The sequence below is a fragment of the Lepidochelys kempii genome, chromosome 1, assembly GCF_965140265.1.
Source record: "Lepidochelys kempii isolate rLepKem1 chromosome 1, rLepKem1.hap2, whole genome shotgun sequence".
NCBI lineage: Eukaryota > Metazoa > Chordata > Testudines > Cheloniidae > Lepidochelys > Lepidochelys kempii.
In genome coordinates, this window is record NC_133256.1 from 232,823,399 (window position 1) to 232,847,811 (window position 24,413).

General features: G+C 38.7%; 1 protein-coding gene across 6 annotated transcripts in view; it reads right to left on the reverse strand.

The window, feature by feature from the left end:
• Positions 1-24,413, reverse strand: part of SOX5 (SRY-box transcription factor 5) — a 547,399-nt gene that overhangs the window by 310,456 nt on the left and 212,530 nt on the right. The window lies entirely within an intron of this gene.

The window sequence follows — 24,413 nt, forward strand, 5'->3', positions numbered from 1 at the left end:
AGAAAAATCAAAATATCATGAGAAAAGCTATATTCATCATGGTATTTCCATCCAAACCAAGCAGTAATAAAAAGCTCACAAGATAGCCCAATCCCATTAAACTTCTAACCTGGTTTCCAGAACAGAGAGTTCCAGATAAGTATCCAAACATTGTGGACTTACCCAGACCTTCTGAGGTTTGCCATCACTAATTAATTTACCACTGTTCTTGAAAATGAAGGCTTGTGTGTGGCATAACGGACCTGTGTTCTAACAAGAGGCATCTGTTGTAAGGAATGGAATCAAAAGCAAGAAAGTACTGATTTTAAAGCAGGAACCCATTCAGCCAGGATATAATCATAGGGGAAGGGACAAATAAACCAGTTATATTACTAAAAACAATACTACTACTTAATGAAAAATGGATATTCATGAGATTGAAAAGTGAAGACTGTAAATAAAAAAGTTATAGAGAGAAGCTGAATGGAATAGTAAAAGACTGCTGCTCCTCCAAAGTGCAGCAATTATGATTCTAATTACACCTATTTTTACACTTTCCAGTTAAAACCTGTGTTTCAAAAGTCCAGCAGCCTCTTGAACCACATGTGGGGCTGCTGTGATGTGAAGCATGTCCAAACGATTTGGCATATTGAGCACGAAATGGTTCTTAGCAGCAGTCAACTGGGTCTGAAAACAAACAGTGACTTTAAAACAGTCCTTTGTTGTGACTTATTTTGCTTTTAATGATTTCATTTTTAGTTCTGCCCCCTAAGCCACATTAGATTATATTAAGAAAACTCAGACCCCCACAAAAAACCCACAGAACCTACACTTAGACTGGAGATATGCAACTATTTATATGTAGAGAACCAGCTTGTATTTTCTGTCTTATTCCAATGGACTAGCATCTTTTATACATATCACCTAAATTCTGTTTTCTAGACTCTCACATCTGTATGCCTGCTCAAACGTATGCATATGGACAGAGTTAATCAGATAGACTCTTGCTAACAGTATTGTATACTTAGCTGAGATACTTCAAGTTCTTACAGCCATGTCTGAAGTCCCAAGACCCTAATTCCCCTGCTACAGAATCCATGAGAGTTATTCATATTCTGCAGTAGAAGAGACAGAAACCTATGTTTAAATTTTCAAAAGTGATTTTGAGTGCCTGATTTTGGTTACTCACTTTGAGATGCCTTAAAAAGACTTGTTTTTTAGGAAGTCTTAGGCCTGGGTTACACTGGGGCGGGGGGGTGAGGGGGCAGGGTTAGAACTAAGATACGCAACTTCAGCTACGCTATTTGCGTAGCTGAAGTGGAAGTATCTTAGTTCGACTTACCTGGCCACCCTCACGGTGGCGAGTCGACCGCGGCAGCTCCCCCGTCGACGCCGCTTACTCCTCAAGCCCAGGTGGAGTACAGGCATTGATTCGGGGATCAATTTATTGCGTCTCGACGAGATGTGACAAATCGATCCCTGACAGATCGATCGCTACCTGCCGATCTGGCACGTAGTGAACACGTACCCTTACTGTCTGAATATCGGGGTTGTTTATAGTGTTTCAAGTTGGGCATCTGAAAATTGAGGCACTCAAAAACATTAGTCACTTTTGAAAGTGTAGGCTCTAGCTTTTAAAATGTAGCTAATGCCATGAAAAAAATACTGTAAGCTACTGTCAAAATCCTCCACAGCGATACACATTGTACCCTTTTATCCATAGTTAGGATCCCTTATCTGAAATGAGGGTCTCTTCCATATACTCTTCACCCAACTTGGTGTGAAGAACTTTCACCGGCGTTAAACATAGAATAAGTGCAAATGATGTCACAGAGTTCCATTGTGTAGTAGGAAGAGGAGAATCTGAAGAGCATTTCAAAGTTCTTCTACTAGCCCCACCCCTGAATATATAGATCCCTCTACAGTGCTCAATTAGCTTGCCAGGATTCATCGCCACTTCCTGCTGGCCACTGCTTCCAAAGGGAACAATTTAAGTTCTTACAGGAAAATATAAAGAAAGGAAGGGAGTGGGGAAGAGATAGGTGACACATTCTTATTTATTTTTAATACAGAATACTATATTTTTAGTCCATAACACCATGGGCCAGACTTTGAACCATAGTGCAAAGGGAGAGGGCACAAGAAACTCTCTCCTATTTTGCCCAGCCCCTATAAGGTCCAATCACAGTTGCAGTAGCAACTGTGATAAGTGTTTGACAGAGAGCAAGGACTGCTCCCTTCATGCCCTACCCACCCTAATGCAAGAGCGACAGGTAAGCAGGTGGGTCCACAGTCCTGCTTCCAGTTTTCACTGGCTTGGAGACTGAGAAGACACACAGAGGAAACTAGCAGCACCGTTCCGAGGTATACTCTCTACACACCTATCATATGTACCAGGGAGTTCAGGGTGGGATTGTCTTACTGGCTGCAGAGCTCTGCCCTGCCCTCTACTTGAGCCAATGTAAATCTGATACAATTTGGCCCTGTAATTTCATTACCACCGTTAGTATTCAATAGCAATCCTGTACAATAGAATAGTATTTAATTTTTCACTACATATATCTAGGAAACTCACACAAGTAAAGGCAAGACGTGAAAACTATTCCAACCTGAAACCCCATCATAAAGGGCATAAAATGTTAGAGGCTGTAACAGCAGAAAGCATCAAATTGTTCTGATAGGTTCATGGGCAGAAAACATGACAAAATGAATTCATTCACTGCTAGTTTTTTCATTATTTCCTCAGCTTTATTGGTCCCTCTAATGACATTTTAAAGACTCCAACACTTTATATCTTTGAATTCTCTTCCCCCCCCCCTCACATTTTGAACAGCTTCATTTTCCTACTGGGCTAATGCTAGGTATTAAGTGAGAGTCACCTATCCTGCATACAAGTAACCCTGAGCTCCAGTTATAAATAATATACAAAGGAAAATGGTTAATTAGCTAAAAGAGCTCAGTTGTTGAGTAACAAGGTTAGCAGGTCTATTCTTTTCCTTACCATTTTTTTTTAAAATTAGGTGTGGCAAAGAATATACTGATAGAACACAAAAATGCAACCATCTTGGGCCAAACCCTCAGCCTATGGAGAGTTATATCAGCTAACACCAGCTGAATATCTAGTCCTTGCTTCTCCGAGCTTTGGTTCTCAGTTACACTAGTGTAAATTGTGTGTTCATACAGAGAGCAAGAAATAGGCATAGTTGGTAAAGTCAGCTAAATAATGGACCAAATTCTGAGCTTTGATGTACACCTCTCATTGAAATCAATATGTTTCTGTGCATCGTATCAAAGACAAAATTTGGTCAAAATAATAGTATAACCACAGGTAGTTAAGAGTTGAATCAGAACTGAATTTGCCTATCACCAATTCATTCTACCCAATATAAGCACAAGACAAAGCAATATGGTATTAATTTTCTGAGACAGACCTGAGTCCCCAAAGTTCAGAACTACACTCACACCCCAATGCTCATGTGCATTTGGATTCAGTTTTCAGCTAGTTGTAGAGATAGGCTTGAGCTGGATTCATGTTTGATCTCAATTTGACCAAAGACTGAATTGCAACTGAGGATTTAGATCTGATGTTCCAGTCCAGACCCATTACTAATTCACTTAAGAGGACCCGTTCTGTTAGGAAATGTATCTTGGTTTGGAATGCAGAAGACAATTAGCAGATCTATCTTTTCATCAAGTTTGCTGTCAATAGTTACATTATTAGTTCAGTAAAATCTTATTCTTTTAACTCATAGTTGGCTAAAGTATGATCTATACTATACTAGGCATGTGAGCTATCTGACAGCAGTAGGTTCTGCTGGCCTTCAGCTCCACCTGTCCATTCACTCTCATTCAATTTATCACTTATTCTTTGTAGATTAATAGCATCAGGATTTCAGTCTTAAAGTCAAAGGGAGTTTTGCCACTGACCTCAATAGGGCCAGGATTTCCCCCTAAGAGAATAAATGCTATGTTACATCCAAATGCAACACCTTCTCCTCCACTGCAAGGAGTGCTGGTTCCAGCCCAACCACTTCAGTGTACCAAAGAGTAGGAGTCAATTTCTTCTAGACACATTTGAGTTTAGTGCATGGAAAATAAAGGTGTAGCCTGTTGAAAGACTGTAAACAGAGGCCCATTTAAAAGTCCCCCACTATATTTCAATTTGTTCATTTGGCTTTGGATCATTTGATAAGTAATTGCATACCCTAAATAAATCCACAGAGGCAGCCAGTATTCAAGGAGATGGTGCCCTCTGGTATATAACCAACATCAATCCCAATTCAATCGCTTATTCCATAAAATTATGAAACTCTAATCTTGTTACATTCAGCAAAATACCCCAGAAATGTTTCAGATATCCACAAAGGCTTTTGAAGAAATGGCTTATCCATGTCTTTAAAAGTGACAAACACAGATGTGTCAAGAGAAAAAGATATGAGACTGTAAATCTTAACTTGTTGGGGAATTAATTAAGGGATTCATCAATCATTACACAGCTAACACCATATATATACAGCCAAAATCCCATCAGCTGCCACAACCTACAGCAATCTACAGGTTAAAAACTCCCAAAGTCCTTCTGTTCTGACTATGTATAAATGACTTTGTATAATCTAGCTTTAAGACCTGTAATTATAAAACAGCATTAAAACAGGCCTGCATAGTTATGGATAATTATAGCTGGTACACTTTTTAAAGAAATAAAAAGCTTTTCCATTCAAATGCAGGCTTTGCCTTTTTGACAGCTCCAAGTCCACAGGACGTAGAGATGATTTAAATTGTACGTCAAAATTTTGACTGTGCAAGACTTTTTCCTTTTTCCCTTATCAAGAAAGGCATTGTTGTTTTCTCGCCATAACCAGGCATGACAGCGCCTGACTGCAGTCTTATAACTAGTTTCCAAATCAGCATGAAAATGCTCACCTCCTGAGTTTCTTTTCTGCTTCAAAAAAAGGCAAAGTCCTTCTCATGAGCAGAGTTAAAACATTCAAACCCCTTCCACAGATAGTAGACAAAAAGCTGCATTGTGGGGCAAGAATGGACACACACAAAAGGCTATCAAAGTTCTCACCTTCTGCAAGAATTTAGGGGTAACAAACTAATAAGGAGACCGTGACATGAATTTACTCTAAGGGCCTGATCCTCAGCTAATTGATATCAGTGAAAAGACTTCCACTGATTTCTGCAGGCTTTGGATCAGACTCTTTGTTCAATCTTCTAATGATAGTATGAGACCAAAAGGAGAGGAGCAGAGACTGCAGTGGAATCTACAGGGGCATTTTCCTGTAGTAAACGTAGTACTTATAGAAGGTGTTCAACTGGGAGCCCTGGAGACTCTGCTTTTCCACAAAACAAGAACAGATTATTAGAGTTATCAGAATTCCCCACATGCTCACCAACATATCTCACCTCTGATCACATTTAGATATGAGAGAACAGTTCTGTTCCCAGGCTCATTCAAGCTGTCCCCTCTCTGTAGAGGCTCCCAACGAAGGCTGAAAACTCATGTTAATTATGATGGTCATTTGGGCACCAAATTCCTCTCTGTTTACTTACACTAAGTAAGTAGTACCTTCCTCACCAAATAGCCCTATTCATTTCTTCAAGATTACCTAGATAATAAAGCTATTACTCAATACAAGTAAGGGTGGCAGAATCCAGCATTTTGTCCCACCAGGAACTGTGCTGTGACCCCAGCTCCTTCTACACGGGTCAGTGTAGTCTGCTGAGTCTGTCTCCCAGCTTGGAGACAAAACAGTCAGCTATACCCAGCTCTGTTTTAGTCTTCAAGATATGCAAAAAATGTAAAAAGGTAAGAGAGCCTCTGTGTAACAAAAGTGATAGTCCTGACCTGGACTGATACTGCAGGGGCCTCTGCCCACTGCCAGTAGCTCAAGATTCACAGCCCTCTCTTAGGTCCTATGGTCCCCCTGAGACTAACTGCCTTTTGCAGCCATCATGGCTGTTGAGGGGAAGTGTTTGTGTGTCTGTCTTTCTTTCTCTCTTACAGAGCCAGGTCCTCCTCTTATATCTTCCAGCTGGGAATGAGAGCCACTCATTAGCTGCATCTGCTGATTCCCAAACTGCTGGGCTTCTCCTTAAGCCAGGGCTTGCTGTTCCCTGACTCTGCAAGCCCTTCAAGGAGCAAAGTGCCCTGCACTTCTGACAGACTTCAGATGGTAACTATTTTGAATCACTTGCAGTCTGGCGTGCAACTTTTCACTGCAACAGTTCTGCAGTTAAAAAAATTTTGTTAATCAATTAAAATGTGTGCACAAGAATAAAGAGGAAAAATATGTCTCAGCTGTCACTCATACTGGGACAAATAATCTATTAATTATACTTTCTTAGAACATATCAATCAGCCACCTTCTTCAAATGCATGCATGTTACAAAAACTTTATTGAAAAAAGAAGTTCTGAATGGTTTTGCCTTTGCAGTGATTAAGATGACTGTTAATGAAAACTAAACTCACCGAGGTGGAAACTGTATAACAGTCTTGCATAGAAAATTATTACAGCACGTAAAGTAGTTACCACTACTATCATTAATTTTCCCTAATAATTTAATGTATAATAATAATAAATAATTTTGAAATAATTTCAAATTTAAACATAATATGTTCCCTCGCTCTTCTCTTTTCCAAAACTTCCACTTTTCAGGTTTGACTTTTGACTGACGGTGGGTTTTCTTGTTTTTTGTTTTAAAGTTTGAGCAAAAATAGTTCAGTTGTTTCTGCCTCAGAACAAGGTGGAGAATGGTGGGGGAAGACCCTTTCTCCATTTAAAAAAAAAAAAAGCACAGTTTTAATGTATAACAGCCCTACCTGCCAGAACAGCTGGACATTTATCATATTTGTTCTTTTTGAGGAGACTTGTGTCTGAGACTCCTAAGGGAACATGGTTTCAATTTGACTGCATGTATAACTAGAAATAGTCAAAAACTTTCCATCAAAACTTTTTTGTAACTGCAAAAATTTTCACATAAATGTCTGCTTTACTTGACATTTTTCTATTTTTAATCGGAAAACTGAAAAACTGATTTTTTTTTTTGGTGGGGAATAAGAGGCGGGATCAATGAAGAATTGAAATTTTCCATTGACAATAACATTATATATTTTTTTGTTGTTGAAATTTTCCACAGGAAAAAAACATCCATCGTCTGACTAGCTCTAGTGTAACCCTTTGGGAAAAGCTGCATGCTGCATATGCACAGTATGTTATTCACAATTAGGGTGACCAGACAGCAAATGTGAAAAATCGGGATGGGGCTGAGGGGGTAATAAGAGCCCATACAAGAAAAAGACCCAAAAATCAGGACTGTCCCTATAAAAGCTGGACATCTGGTCACCCTATTCACAGTGTATTCTGCTAACCTTGTGAAGCATCCAGCTAATAAAAGGCTGTGCTGTAGATATGGCTCACCTAGTTATGAAGTAAAATGGTTCCTGCAGCTTTGCTGAGGCTAAGAGCCCTTGCCTCAACCACTACATCCTTTGTAAGGTGATGAAGGAGCTCTTAACAAGAGGACAAGCGCCACTCGCCTATTGTAGACCTTATATAGTTCTTTATTCATTTGTGGATCTCAAAGAAAGGTACGTATTATTTTACACTTTGCCTAGCTGAAGCACGGCAATGCTAAGTGACTTGTGCAACATCACACAGCAAATAAACATCAGCTTGAGATCTGCCAAATTTACTAGACTGCAATGTCTTGTACTGTATATCAGTTAAAAGAACTAAAAATCTAATACCCTACCCAGAGTACAGAAACAATATAGTTTCTGTAGGATTGGACCTTGCCTCTGCAGATGTGTGCACTTTAAAGGATGAAGCTTCAGAACTTGGACTTTTGCAGTGCTCTGAGCAAGAGAAGAGCCCAAAATCCAAAACACAGCTACAATCACAGTAAACACACTAACGTAATGGGGCCGTGTCAAACACAATGAGCATCCATCAGCACAAACTCTGAAACAGCAGGATGCAGTCATTGTTGATGTTTCAAGTAAACTGAGCCTGATCATTGGCTTCTTGCATGCAAAGAGCCTCTGCTTGGATGATCTTGAATTAAATCCACAAGCTCACTTATTTTCTAGTATGTCCTCTAAATTAGCCCTTGCCTCATTTTATTTCTTTCCTGTTTATACCTCTACAGGCATTTCCCTGTTAATCTTTCCACTTAATAAGCAATCTTATTTTCTTCTCTTTCCTTTTCAACATTCATCCTCCTACCACAGTGGAAATTGCAGATTTTGGTGTTTGTATTTGTTTTTCTTGTAAAGGTTTATGAACTAGTCAGCATTAGGCTATTGAATGTCACAATCCCTACAACATTAGGTAAGCGTCATTCTTTTGCCAGCTGAACTACAAATTGGGATCAGATCAAATAAGACAATCAAAACACTGAAACCTTTGGAGCTTTATTGTAGAAACTGCTTTTTTGAAAACAATGAAAAACAATATTTCTCAGTCAACCTCCAGTGTCAGGGTGGGGAAATTGTGCTGCATGCTGGAAGGAGTCTATTCATCTTTCTCCACATACACGGACATACAAATAATTTCCATTGACATTAGTGTCAAATACAGCAAAACACTGAGCTGTTAAGTCCTCTAAGAGTTTGACCATTACGAATAGCTTACGTATGACAGAGAAATGTGAGCAAGCACAGATTCACTTTGAAAGACTAGTTATTGTTAAAACCTTTGACTCTGCACAAGTTTGGGGGCTTACCCTTGCCCCTCCATAGTAATTGCTTAATCAAACTGAAACCAAATTCTTTACCAGCATAATGTTAAACGACGAATAATGTTAGTTAGAATCAACATTAACAGCAACAACTCCCTACCACCAGAAGCCTTGATTTCAGTATGATGAGCCACTTCTTTGACTCGGAAATCTAGTGAGAAACTGCCAGCTTCCCCCACTATTCCATGCTCTCAGACCCATGAAGCCATTGCTTAATACTGTGATTTCCAAACAAACAGCTGCCCAGGTTCATGCATTAAATATTTGATCACCAAGCAACAGATACAAACCGCCACCATCTAAATACACACTGAAACGCTCTTATTTTGAAGGTATTCTTCTTTATTTTTAAAATAATAACCTTCCCTAATCAGAGGTCCTCTATAATCAGAAATGAATTTGGAACATCAAAATACACAGAAACAATTCTGGAGTTTTATTCTACTTTGCTTTAACGTAGTTTCACATCCAAGTTCAGTATGAATAGTTTCTGCTGTATTTATGTGTAATTCTAATAAACATACAGATATAAACTACATATACAAGTTTTCCCTGAATACACAAACACTTTAACACTTTTGCACCTTAACTATAGGTTTCACTCAGACTGTAATTATATACATCCCACCTATAAGTGCCACTCGTATCTATGACATTTACAGAAGAAACGTATATAATTACAGAGTGACACCTATATATGTAAGTGAAACTTATATTTAAACAAGGGTTATATATATGTGTGTGTGTGTGTGCACGTGACATTCATGTCCTGATCCTTCACCATTAAAATTAATGAGAAGTTTACTATTGACTTAAATGGGAACTGGATTGGGGCCTCAATGAGATCTTGTGTATGCATTTATTAGAATTATATATTATAGGCAGAACACCACTTCAGTTAAAGTGCCTAAAGTGTTTTCATTCTAAGATGTTATTTTCAGCTCTTTAACATTTACAATTTTGTTAAACCTTTTGGATTGATATTTGGCAAATACTTCCGTAGCCGAGGAGCAAATATTTTTGGAAAGATTGAGTGGGGAAAAATCAATCAAGCCAATTTTGAAAATAAAATAAGTGGGAAAAATGTCATTTCCTCCCATTAAGTTAAAAATGCAATCTTTTTTGAATATAGCATCTCAGGATTTTGAAGTAAAATCTTGAAATCTGGCAAGGAGACAGGTCTTAAGTCCTAGATGTGCCTTTCAGAAGTTGGTAAAAATATTGCAATTTGTGAAAGTTATGTGTCTAAATAAAAAAGAAGATTTTGCTCAGACACACTGAATTTTGTAAAGCAGAAGTTTAGCATTCTCCACACATTCCACTGGTTCTGTGTGAACACGTGTCTCTTAAGATTATTCACAGAGACTCATGCCTCCTTTCCTCCAATAGGGGGACTGCATATGGAATAAAATAGCAAGGTACACGGACTAAGGTAAGACTCCTGTTTCATTGACTGCACATATTGTCAAGTGCAGAATGTTCTATTGCTGTCTTGCTAAGAGTTGAACATGCTTATATTAGATTCTCCATTTTTCTTTTTAAAAGACCTAGGCAGTAACAAAAAATACAATGTGATCATCCAATGAAAGACTGTGTTGCAATGCATATGCCCCTTTGGGTCTGGGTTTTACTTGCACAAGAGCCTTAATTTTGTCATCTTCTGACTTCTGAGTCTCTAACATTGTAACATCATGAATATTCATACTCCCACACACATGTGCAAACGTACTCCACATATGCGCATGGGCTCCCATTGACTTCAGTGGGAACCCTGCATGCATCTGTGGGTAGTTGTTTTGGGGTGTTCCCCCCCCCTTCTCGCTATCTCTATAAATAAATAAAATAAATGTTATGTATGTATATAAACATATGTATGTATGTGTGTATATATATAATACACACAAACACACACATATATATAGAAACACGCACACACGACTATAAAAGTACCTGCCAAGCCAAGTTTCAGCCACAAAGACAAACATTTGTAAAAGTTAAACAGCTGAAAATGGCCCCTTAGCGTGTACCTGAACTATAGGTGTTGCAGTGCTTATAATACCTAGATATACACACCCACCCATAGATAAAAAACACACACACACACAAAGTATCAAAATGCGAGACATATGTCTAGAGACAGTGTAACAATCCACTTGAACACTGTGAGGAGTCTCTACTTCTATTTCTTTATACAACGTGTGGTACAAAGAACTAAAACACAGTTGTAAAAACGTGTTCACTTTAAAATCTTTGGCAGTAAAAGAAAAAAAATTGAGGCCAGCATCTCTCACTCCAGGAAAACTCAAAGGAAGTCTGCCATTCACCCTTCCATAGGTACTTTGTCTACCTCCATGTCTGTTGTTCAATAGCAATTCCCATAAAGCTCCCCAAAGCCCCAGCTGTATAAACCAATGCTGTCAAAGAGCACAGTTAAGGGATGGATGAAACAGGGAGGGGTGTCTAACATGTTGACCACTGGCTGAGCTTATGAGGATAAAGGAGCCTTGATGGAGCGAAGTAATCATCCATTGCTGTTTGTTTATTTTACCTCCTCCACCACATACTGGAAGCTTTTTTGTTTTTTCCATTACCAAAACCATCCCCCCACTGAGAGGCCTTTGTGATCTAAAAGGGGCAGAGCCCCTCTTTCTTAACACTGGCAAGTTTATGTAGGCAGATTTGTTCAAACGCATCTTAAAATAAACATTTGGCTCCTTCCACTGTATCGAACTGTCCACACACTGCCTTTCAAAACACTTTTTAAAATCAGTGTAAGAAATACAGTTGGACTAGGTTATTTTTACCAAGACTTACTAAAACAGCTTTGCATTTCAAGACACACACTGCTGTGGAAGTCCAACTTAGAAGCTACAGAGCTACAGTTTTCTGAAAACACACACACGCACAACACGGTATGGTAAACAAAACCTGGCTGGTATGGCCATATCAAGTGGTATGCCAGTTTTCTTAAAGTCATTTTCATAAATAACATTTCAGTGTCTTCACTGGGGGCGGGGGGAGGGGGCACCAATTATAATATAGGTGAATTGGGCATTATAGCTGTTATGAGAAAGTGATCACTCCCCTGGGAAGAAGACTTTAAAGGGTACTTTACTTTATGCCACGGAACTGCAGGTTCCACTGACATGAGAGCTGTAGGTGCTAAGCACCTCTGAAAACCTGTACATCTATTTAAAAAAAAGAAGTGTGCAAATTTGGTGTTAGCCAGAGTTCCAGAACAACAGTCCTAGGGACTGAAGTCCTTTACTTATCCATAGAAGAGGTGCAGCAGAGGCAGCAAACAAGGAAAGTTCTCCCACAAAGCTCACCAATTTGCCCCAGCCACACCCTGGAAGGACTGCTTCTGGGGGCGGGGGAAGGAGGATAGTCCACTCTCCATACCCTGTCAATCCCTGGCCTCTCTACTGCACTGTAGCAAACGAGGTAACTAATCACTGTCAATTCTGTGATGTGAATAAGTTTAAATTAGGAACTTGAGAAAGACCATGCACTCATTTCATACAGGTCACTGAACAGGCACTGAGTATCACTAGTCCACTGATCAGTAACCACTTCCCACCATTTCTGACCCGAGCAAGATTCCAACAATATAAAAGCTGCATTTTTCTGACAGAAGACTTAACTAGAGTACCACTTCAGAGTACACCTTTCATAATATCCTCTAGTAGAACTGTCCCTCATAGTAGACTAAACTTCAACCCATATCAATAACAGCAACTTACAATCACTGAGTTCCTTTTACTTAAAGTGCTCATTCTACCTATTAAATAAGCCTTGCCATGAAATAAACATTATCCAACTCAAAATTGACATTATAAACAGAAGTATAGAGGCCCAATTCTGCTCTTCTACAGAAGTAACTCCCCATGGGTTTAAATGAGTGTAAATGACATTTAAAAAAAACCACAGCGCAAATCAGGGCAAAACTGGGACTCGAACCCAGGACTCCTGATTCCCAGTTGCCTCTTTTAACCACTAACCATGCTGCTTCCCTACCAGCACAAGAAATGCAGAAGTCAATGAAATAAAATATTGCAGAGATGATGTAAAGTTGGAAAGGAAAATAGCCTCCCTCCAAACCCTTCTCTGGGAAATTAATATGAAGGATGTAATGAAAGAAGGCTATTACGGCCAGATCTCAAGTCCATTCCAGTTCTCAATGATTTTGGTAGATTTTTAAAACATTGACTTCCATGGAAAGGGTAGTTTGTCATTATGTTGCCTCCTGTAGCTAGCAATCACTCTTTCACAAGCTGGAGGTAGCCGATGAGCATAACCTTGAGCTTGTTCAGCTCTTATCTTTTGTTTAAATGTATCAATACAACTACACTGGATTTTAACCTTTAAAAAAATGTAAACCATATTCTGAAGTCTGCAAGATTTAGGAGCATTCCTTTGGGGACATTTTCAGCTGTGCAGCATGCTTCTAGTTCTGCAAATCTGTTTGCAAGGTGGATGAAATACAGAGATCTACAGCTGGGTTTCCCCACAGAGAATTTTAGGAAGGCAGCCTCAAGATTATAAAATTCTACCGATTAACGAACTCATCAAATCTAGGGTTTTTTGATGCTTCTGTTCCTTCCCTGCCTCCTCTCAGAAGGACAGAAACAACAACAAAAAATGCAGACTGTGTATAGCCCTCCTATTACCCATCCTCCCACCCCAGTTTCGTGTGGATGTAGAATAAAGGCCACGTTTTTAAAGGTATTTAGGTGTCTAAAGATGCAGATAGGAGCTGAGTGCATTTTTCAGAAGTGCCCATGCACCTAACTCCTATTGATTTCAATGCAAGTCAGACACCTACACACCTCTGAAAAACCCACTAGGACCCTATCTGCATCTTTAGGCACAGGCACCTAAATACCTTTACAAAAATAGATCTACTTCTCTTCTCCCTTTACACTATGTATTACAGAGCTTTTACTCCTGCATAGTTATTTTCATCTTCAAAACAGTTTACCAATATTAATGAATTATCACACAATCCCATTTTACACATGGAGAAACTAAGCAAGAGATGTTAAGTGGCTTGTCCAGCTCCACTGAGTCAAAGCAGGGATTAAGATATAGGAGATCCCCATCCAGTGCTCAGACATGACAGTCTCTGAATCTTATCCTTGCAAACTATACTCTTTAGCCCAATTGCCTCTGTCTGCTGCTTAGTGATCAAATATTTAATGCATGCCATAAAATGAAAATATAAACTCTGCAGCAGTGCCTCTTATTGGTCATGCTCTATTACTTAAACCTGGTGGTAACATGTGCCTATATGATGGTTTTCAATTTTATTATAGTCTCTATTTGCTCACTCACTTAAGATGTTTAAAGAAGAGTTGTATGGATTATCAGACAGTCTGAAAAGTTGAGTCCAGAGCTCTTCAAACACAGTCATTTTTGTCTTGTTAGCACAAGTAAAGTAAAAGCCTTGGGCAGGTGATTTAACATCCAGTTTATCCAAAAGGACTTCTAAAGGAAAAGGCAACCTTTGTAATTGTTTGTGATAATCTCCAAACTGATCATTAATTATCAGCTGTTAGTGAGCATTTCTTCCATCAATAGCACTGTGAAATTAATTTATTTCACGTGAAATCCACAATTGTTGATACTGCAAGCTGTATAATCAACCATTTTTCAAAACAACAAAAGTTACTAAAGTGGGCAGCAGCACTACTAAGTGGTTTCTGTTCATCTATTTTGTTTTCCCAACTAGTTAGAAACAATTTACCCACCAATATGAAAACAGAATAATAATCCTCTATTATTGTTACATTTTACATTCTGTAGTATCTTCCACTTGAGGTAGTAGTTACAATTGATTTAGACCAAATCAACTCTGCTTAATTAAATATACATCGATTTGCAAAGACAAGTAACTTTGAACTGATTTGGAGAAACTTCATTTTTCTTTTTTGGTTTGTTTGGGAGTTTTGTTTGTTCCTCCAGAACTAAATGCATACAATTTTAAAGTAATACAGAATTGTTGAATCAGAATATTACAGATTTGGAAGGGGACACAAGGGGAACAGAGATTCAGGAAGAGGTCACTAGAAGTAGAATTGATTAGTGTTCCCTCCTCAAATTCACATGGCTCAACTAGCATGGCACATTCCACACAAGACACTGTTTTAACAAAAAATATAGTTAAGGACAGAAATGTTATATAATTCCCTGACCAACTTTTTTCTTATTACTCAGACACAGTCCAAAGTGTGTAACTGTAAGCAGATCTCTGTACTATCCAGTGATAAAAGGGATACCTTACATTCTTACAGAGCTTGATTCAGTTCCATTAGAGTTAATGGAGATTCTCCCATTCGCTTTAATGGAGTAGGACTGAGTTCACAGTACTTTGTATCTCAAGGAACCATTTCACCCACCATGAAATTCAGCCATGGTACTCATGAAACACAAACATGTCAGCTGTTTACCTGCGCATAGCAACTCTGCACAGATTTAGTATGGAAATTAAGAATACTGTATCCAATTGAAACTGACAACAAAATTCACATGGGCAATATGTAAACACCCTAAATGGATTTTAGCAGAGACAAAAACAACAAAGAAATCTGAGACGCTCAAATGGAAGATGCTATAAAAAGTGCAAAGTATATGATTATACTACTCTTGGAAAAAGCTCCATAATGAATAGAATCTATATATCTAATGGACCCAGCATCACTGTATGTAGGTGACACACCACAAGGAGTGAGAGGCTGAGTTTTAAATGCCTAAGATAGCACAAGTAATAGCCCTCTAATGCTGCAGCAGGCCACTGCTTCAGCTCTGTCTCTAAGGGAAGAGTAATACTGAATCAGCAGCACCAAGGTCTCACTTCCAAAGAGTGACCAGGTTTGACCCTGCTTAGCGGCTGGTATAGTAAAATGACAGGTTATAGACAGTTAAGGAAAGCTGGAAGTTATGAGAGTCCTCACTGTAGGTATATGAAACCTTTATGATCTGTGGGTGAAGTTCATGTTCAACACAGTCTTAAAGGACGTAGTCATAATACAGCATATACACTAGTGGTGGTACACCACAACGATCCTCATTATCTCCAGTATAAACCCAGATTTCTAAAGGCTTAGTACATGGCTGGAAAAATATTTGGACAGATTTTCATCTCTCTACCCACTTTATTAAGCCCCCCTCACTCCCCATATAAAAGGTAGATGCCTCACTATGCTGGAGAGATTGCATGTGCCATTTCCAAATTCAGTCATTCATTTGGCCTTCTCACTACTGCAAAAAGTTTCATCACAGTACATATAGGATGTAAGATCTCCAAGGAAACAAATATAACATTTAAGGAAGGAAGGAAAGAAATAATGCAGTTCATGATTCTCCCTTCTGTTACATCAGTTTTACAACAGCGTAACTCCACTGAAGCCAATTATGTAATGGAGTGGGGAATCAGATCCACATAGGAGTAGTGAAACACTACACTTTTGGCATTTGCAAATATATTCATATATTGGATGGGCCAAAGTTAGATTCATCGCCCACATACTGAAGGCTATCCCAGTGTCCCATGGCTGAACCCACCACTGGCAGTTTCACTGGCAGAAATTCAAGATACATCAGCAATGATACAATCAATAAAAATTATTGAAAAGGTACACTTTTGTGGTCAAAGTTTCATTGGCATCTGAAATAAACGTTTAAATGGAAGGGCAGGGGATTTCTCATCAAAGCTGAATCTTTTGTGGAATCCTTTTATATTTTTATTTATTTTTACAGATGAAAAAGCACAGTACGCTGACATATGCACAGAAAAAAAATCACAAAACTCCAAAACCAAAAGCACAAGAGTACCAAGGCAACACACTTGTCAGTATAAAAACAGACTCTCTCTTCATATGGCCTATGCCCCATTAGTGATGACTACAAGAGAGTCCCATTTTTGCTCTCTGATAGATCTTTCATCGAATAAGACTATCGGAGGGTGGGGAGAGAGAAAAACTAGGATAGCTGTATTCTTTCAAATTCAAATACTTTAGGCCTAAAGTAGTAGTTCAGCAAAATTTAAAAGAGTGTTCACACAAATGCTGATTCAAAGTGCAGAAAAACCTGAGCTGCAATGACCTGTTAAACAACTCTGTTGGAAAATACCTGGATTGGACTAATATCTTCCCCTGTGAGAGAGAGAGAGTGATAGCAAATGGCCTGTTAATCGAGAGAGAGGCAAAAATAAACACTGCCATCTTGTGCAGAGAAACCAAGGGAAGCTACTCTATTTTGCTTTAAGATGCAATTATGCTCTGAATAGCAACTATGTAAAATGATGCCATCTTACTCAACAGAGCTGCGCCCTGTATACATTGAGAGCACTATATGCTTCTTTTAAAGTTGGGAGGAGGGTTGCAGGTTATTATTATTTTTACTTTTGTAAATCTTGCAGAACCAATGACTCTAGGTAACAAAATTATATTTTATTACATATCACATGGCACAAAATTTATTAACTAAGTTCTAATTGCAGGGTCAAAGTCTGTCCACATTTGGGCTTATGCAACTCCCATTGTCTCACCATCTGCAAAGGTATCTGAGGGAACAAACTGAAGGCAATGGAGTTACACAGTTGTCACTGAGGGCAGAATTTAACCTGCAGAATCTTTATTACTGGCCACAAACCAGGAAGAGGAAAGAACTCAGCTTGATTGTCAGATCCCAAGTTAAGTTTCCCAGGCTAGCATGTAAAGAAGGCAAATTTTTAAAAAGTTAAGCATATTTTAAGTGTAAATACTAAGCACATTTTATTTTGAAATTAGAGACAATAAACCTTTAATCCCATTCTGTCATTTTAATTGTCTCTTTTCAGAGTAGAACCAAACTAATATCTCCAATGCACACTTAGCATCTGAAGTAAGATTTATAATAAGCAAACAATTCAGCAATATATCATACATGATAACAACTCCCTGATCTGTAATTCACAGTATGATATTAAGGCTGTGATTCCTTAGGGACTTATACACTTGCTTGATTTTAGGTACATGAGTAGTCCTGATTAATTCAATTTGTGCCCTCAGCACCACCTGTGCAGACATTGGAGAAAAAGGGCTTGCATGGCTCTCTTTGAGGTCAGAATTTGGTCCTGCAGTTCTAACTTAGTTAACATTTTTATTGATGTTTGCTGTGGAAGAGAACCCTACTCACTTGCCAGAAAGAAATAAAATGGGATTTCTTACATGCATCCAGTCTTTGTAGAATCAGGTCCTACACAAGGGGAGGATAGAAACTTACATAAAACATTTCAGCATGTCCAGTCTTTCAACAATACTCTCTAGTAATATCTAACATCTAAGTAAAGGAAAGGTTTGCTGTGTGGAATGGGATGGGGTTAATGTAATGCAAACTGTTAAATGAAAAAGCAAAAGTAATTTCAATTTGGTGCCTTCACATTTCACACTCCAGAGACTTTTATGGGTTAAATGAAAGAAAGATAGGGGGGAAAGGGGAAGAGGAAAGAAAAAGAGATTTTTTTTTAAGAACTGCTCCAAAGTGGATTGTTTATTTAATTGAATTCCACTTAATTAAGTCAAGAGACAGTTTGAGGGAAACCAACAAAAGGTATTTTATTTAAACACAGATATTTCTTGACATGGACCTACAACAGCAGCATGAAGTGCAAAAGTACACATACCCCCTCTCTTTTTCTCTCTCTGCCTAGTCCAGAATCCAAATGGTTAGCCTTACTTCACCCTCACAGTAAGGAGTGGATTAAGCAGAACATTACTTAGAGCCACACCAATTAAGGAGGGATTAATTGTAACTTTGCCTCCTGTCCCTCTAAAGATATAAATTTGTCCACCAAAATAAAACTGAATTTAGTCAAGTAGACAGCTGCAAATGTAAAGACAGATTCATGAATTATGTTCTTTACCAACTGAGTAGCACTTTCTTCTATATTTGAACCTTGGACTTCAGTGGGACTACTCCTCGTGAGAGTAAATGCTCAACAATGGAAGTAAAGGTTGCACAATCAAGTCTTTAACCTCTCTGTACTTCAATTTCCTCATATGTACAATAACAACACCTATTTGTCAGGGGTATTGTGCAAGTTAATTCCTTAGTGTTTATAAAGCACCCTGGGATGCATAGAAGGCATTACACAAATAGAGAGTATTATCATCATTACAATAAACTGAGGTATATTCCAATTACAGTTTCTGGTGAATTCTCTCTAGATTTCCATTGAGGGTGTCTTTTGCTTCTTGAAGTACAGTCCCCTAAATAGGAGACTGAGCTATAACACTATTATGTCCTCTCTATGTGACTTGGATTTCATGGTTTAATGGCAAATTTGGAGCTAGAAATCTGACTTGTGGGAACAATCCAAAAACCTGCAAAGAATTACTGTATTACAGGAATATCAAGTGTATTTCAGAAAAACTGCAGAACCAAAGTCAATATGTCTTGAGTTCCTGCTCACCTATTACAAGGCTGCATAAGGAAGCCAAGTTGAAAGGAGAGGAAGAATGTTCAGGATCTAGAAAGAACTTTTTATCAAGGGTGGGGGGAGGGAAAAGACTCAGCACCCAGGCTTGTGGATTTAGTATTTCCAAGCCTGTGCTGGACCAACCACACAGCATTGTAAATGTGGGTTTACAAATTGTTGGACCTGGATCTGACAACTGTACTAATGCATCCATACTACACTACACAGACCTTCCTGACACAGGCCTCATCTTGACCTGTGTCCACATTGCAAAATGACAGGGCTTGAACCTAAGTCACAGCAGGACTTGGGCTTTGACCCTTCCCCACAGCAAGGTCCTAGGATCTTGGTCCTGAGCACTTGCTGACCCAAGTCAGACAGATTTGTGTCTGGACGGAAACAGGGCTTAAGCTCCAATCTGAGTCAGATCCTGGGCTTAATGTGCAGTATAGACATACCCTAAGAGGTCTAATTATTTTATCTCATTCTTGGTTTGATAAAATGGAAATATAGAAGAAAGGGAGAGACAGAGAACAAACAAATGAAGAGAGATGAAGCAAAAGAGGGAAGAAGAAATGGAGAAAATGCTTCACTGCGTCTATCCCACCAGTTTCCTTATTACCCCGTGCACTCAGCACGCCGTGCCCAAAAGTCCTTATACAAGTCAAGTCAATGAGTGTTTTGCTTGTGTAAGTAGTGCTGGATTTAGTCCACTACGGTTGGGGCCAGTGTAGCAATATGCAAAGTGGAGGCATTTTCCTTGGAACCAAAGGCACTAAGTATCTGTTTTGGGGAAAATAACTTTAGAATTCAACATAACAGTGAAGATACTGGGTTTCAAAAGCCAAAAGGAAAATAAATTAACACACTGACTCTCAGCAAAATAATCAAGAAGGAATGAAAAATAATTTAAAGAGCTAAAGAAAACCAGTGTCTGAGGACCAGAGCACAGATTAAAGACTCCTGTTCTCAAGTTTGTTTCCCACAGCAGTCCCATGGATTATTCTATCATTGTTTACCCACCCCCCCAAATAAATATGGCAGTGACCATCTCTGCAGGCGAGTCAACAAAGCCACATGATGCAGCATCCAAACCGGAAAGCTTTTTCTTTCCTGCCGGCCCATTACTTATTTTTTTCTGAAGAAAAACTCCTCTGCACTACCCACCACCACCCACATTCACTTCCAGAGAAGGCTAATTATGCTATGAAAGGCGAGCGGCATAAAGACGATTATAGTACACTGAGTTAAGGCAGGGCCTAGTCAAATAAACAGGACAACTTCCCCTGGGATGCCTCTCTCCTTTTTCCAATGGATGATGAATCCCACAACCCATCTAGCCCTGATCCTCCTTAAAAAAATCCAAAGCAATCTTTGTATTTCCCCCTTCCCTGTTTTTTCCACTCCCCCCACCTCCAATCTAGAGGTTGCCAGCAGAGCTTCCTGTTCAGCTTGGCTGGGGGAAAAAAGAAAGCAAGCAAGAACAAAGTGTCTAATGTCATGCTGCCATCAATTATCAATTCAACATTCAGGAGAAGAGAGCATCACCAGTGCCTGTCCTCTAGGGGCAGTTTCTTTTTCCCACCACTCATCCCCCACACTACAGATTCCTTGCAGATACTCCTTGGGTTGTGAAATTCCTAAGAATATGTCATTTCTAAGAATGAAAAGCCCTTGCCTGTGTTAGCACCTCCCTAAGAGTGTGAGAAGAGTGCACATTATCAGAGTATCCATAGAACTTGAACCTGTGAGGTTCCAAACATCTTCAACTTCCATCAATTTCAACAGGAATGAATCCAGCACATCAGGCCTAAATTGTGTGCGTGTGCACGTGTGTGTGTGTGTGTCCAGTTAGAGTTTGGCTTTGTTAGTCTGGTACTACCTATCACAGCACAAAATGTTACACATGGATAAATAAAATCTGACACATTACTCTTAGTCTTAGGGATGGTGTTGTGTGTTTTAACAACAGTATTTAATGTGGCATAGTCTGTGTGATTCAACATTTCAAGGAAAAAAGAGACAACTGGGGAAATGGTTCTTGCTCATTTGACCAGACCCGCATTTAGTTCTATTTAATATAATTATCCATAGACAGTATTTACTAATGCCTGACTTTTTATATATTTTGGGGTGTTGTTCCCCCCCAACCCACTCTTATCATGTATAGACAAATATGTCTATTTTTGCAACTATTTCTTTCCAACAGTTTGCCATATCTTCATGTGTATTTCAGTACTGAATTAATACATACCATGCCTTTCTCTTGGTAAAAGACAAGAGAGATAGACTAGGTCTGTTAAATGAATAACATTAATGAATAAGGGTATGCTTTTTAAACACAGAAATCAATCACCACTCATAGTAATTGACTGAGGTCATTTGCTACATCTATGGTACAGATCCTTTTTAGTTTCATATGAACCATAATATAAGGTTAGGCACTGCAAAGACCATGCATGGTTTTCAACTCTGTAAGATTTGTATGTCTGACACTGTCCTATTTTTTAATGTGTACTAAAGCTCCAAAGTAAAATATTCAACAACAAGAGCAAAACGGAGGAGGAACCATGGAATAGTGTTGGTTCATAAGTATAGTAATATATTGGTTAAATACATCTGAATTTGGGTCTTTTTCTCATACGTCTGATAACACATATTGCTGGTGCTCTCTTGAAAATAACTCCTACTAAACATTTACACTACAAGCTTGATTATCTGAATGTGATAAAAGACACTAAGTAAATGTGGATAAGCAGAGGGTTTTATAATTGAGGGACCTTTCAATATAATTAATAGAGACTAATTTACATGAAAGGATACATGATTTCATTTTGAATAACAAGGAGTTTCAGATAGCTAAGGTTTGGAAAAATTAAAGTCATGCTGTATTGCTTTAACCCAATTGCCTTAATTAACATATCGCATTAAAAAAAAGTCTCAAGATTTCAAAATTTCTGATGCTCAATAACCAAAAAGGAATTCAAAACTAAAACAAACAAACAAAAGGTTTCTGTGAAATTAATGTAAACTTGGGTCCAAAATTAGTATTGTATACCACAACAAGTATACTGGGAAATATGGGAACACAGACTGGTTAGATACATGATTGGGCATGCACTTTCCTATCCATTATGCTACTATGTTAAGTGTCATAACTCATAATTATGTAACGTAGAGAGAAAAGAGATCGTGATCTTCCTAGCTATTTAGATACTTGTATCACCTCAATCACTGTATTTATCTTACGGCTTGCATATGGCATAACACCCTCTCCTCATCTTAGGTTGGCATTCTGCAGTATTGTTTTCTTTTAGATCATGCAATCTCCACTTCAGAGAACATAGTGAAAGCATGCATTCACGTTCCCAAAATTAACATGATAAAATGCATCCTATTACCAATAAAACTTACCATAGAGCAATGTGATCATTTTTAAAAACATTCATACAAAGTCATTTTTGTTGTGATGGGCCAAAATCTGCAATTTAACTCATGCTGCAAGTTTTGCAAATGCTTCGTTTCATTCTGGACACATGAAATCATGCAAAATTATACTGAATTTTCCATGTTTCACTCCAATAAAATGTTACAAACACATTATCATGTATCTTCATCATTATCCTCATCTTTTCCCCTCAATCATCCTAACAAACTACCACCACAAACCACAGTTATTACCTCACTCAAAAGTACAATGTTTTGGTAACGCAGTGTGAATAGCAGAAACATCATGTTTTAAAATGTGTGGTGCCTGCAATTCCTCCACGCCTCATAAAACTTGCTTTGTAGGTGAATACTGAGCAGGATACTGAATTTTTAATACTTGCTGCCCTCTTCTACCTTGCAACAGGGGTACTGGAACAACTTTTGTAGTGGGGGTGCTGATGATGGAAACCATGTATTTGGTGTTTGTTATTACTGCTTCAAGCCAGGAGGTGCGGCAGCCCCCAGGATCCCTAGTTCCAGCACCATTGCCTTGTAATAATTCTGGCCCCAAAAGCCCTACCAGGATCTAGAACAGGATCATGCATCCAACTGGTACTGAGGCCACTGGGGGACATTCCAAAAAATGGAGAGGGAAGTAGTATACAATTTCACTTGAAAACATCAGCTGATAAAATGTCAGATTGAATGTTTAATATCTGCTTCCACACAGCTTGTACTCCATGTTCTAACTTGGTCACAGAAGCCTGAGCTCATCATGCCAAAAATATGCATTGTGGCCCACTTTAATATACAAATTAAAATTTATATTTACAGGGGAGGGGTCATACAGAAAATGACAGCCCTGAAACCCTCATTTTAGGAGCCTGCCCTTGCAACAAGCTGAATTCTCCCAATTCCTATAGAAGCCAATAGGAGTTGAAGCCATTCAACACCTCTCAGGATTGGTCCCTATTTCTGCATGTAGCCTGCGAATGTTGATTTGCAGATTCTAGCCTAAATGGTCTCAAGAAATTAATTCTTATTAACCTAGTTGTCTAAGATATTTCAAGAGAATCCAACACCATAGAATCAAATCAATGGGGTTAACTCAATGGGGATATACGAGAGCAATTTTACCTTATTTCTGTCCAGTTACTTATGACTATATATCCCCATAGTCATTTTATCCCCAGTCAGATCCAGTATATGCAAATTGCTTTTTTTTAGTCCCACATTGTATATGTCTCATCAGAACAGAGTGAAGCTGAATGCAGGGTAAGCTAAACAAACAGAACTTTACTAAACCCTGTGGACTGCTCCGTCCATGTGGCTGAGTTACTTCCAGCCTCACTCCACATGTTCCTCAGTTCCCCTGATGTCCCATCCCTACAGGAAACATGGATGCTCTGACTCCAGTTCCACTGATCATGATGCATGTTTCCTATTTTTAAAACATTTAAATACAAACATTAAAACAAATAATTCAAGCCCAGATCCCCAGCCCATGTCCCTTTGTCCAGTAGTTGCTAGCTCACAGCTGAGTTAGAGTCTGGTCTCTACCCCGACTCAGCTGGTTACATAGTGTTTCATGATACAGAGTACACAAAGGGCATTACACACATACTGTGACTGAAGCTATGCTCCTGGAATAATTTTAGTCTCACAAGATCACACTTCAAAATGCTCCATATGCCCAGTTTGGTTATTTCTCCTTTTAAAAAGCTTACCAATGCAGTATTTTAATGTAATCATATTCTATCTAAAAACAACTATCTGAAGTTCTTGGTGCCAACAAAAGCAC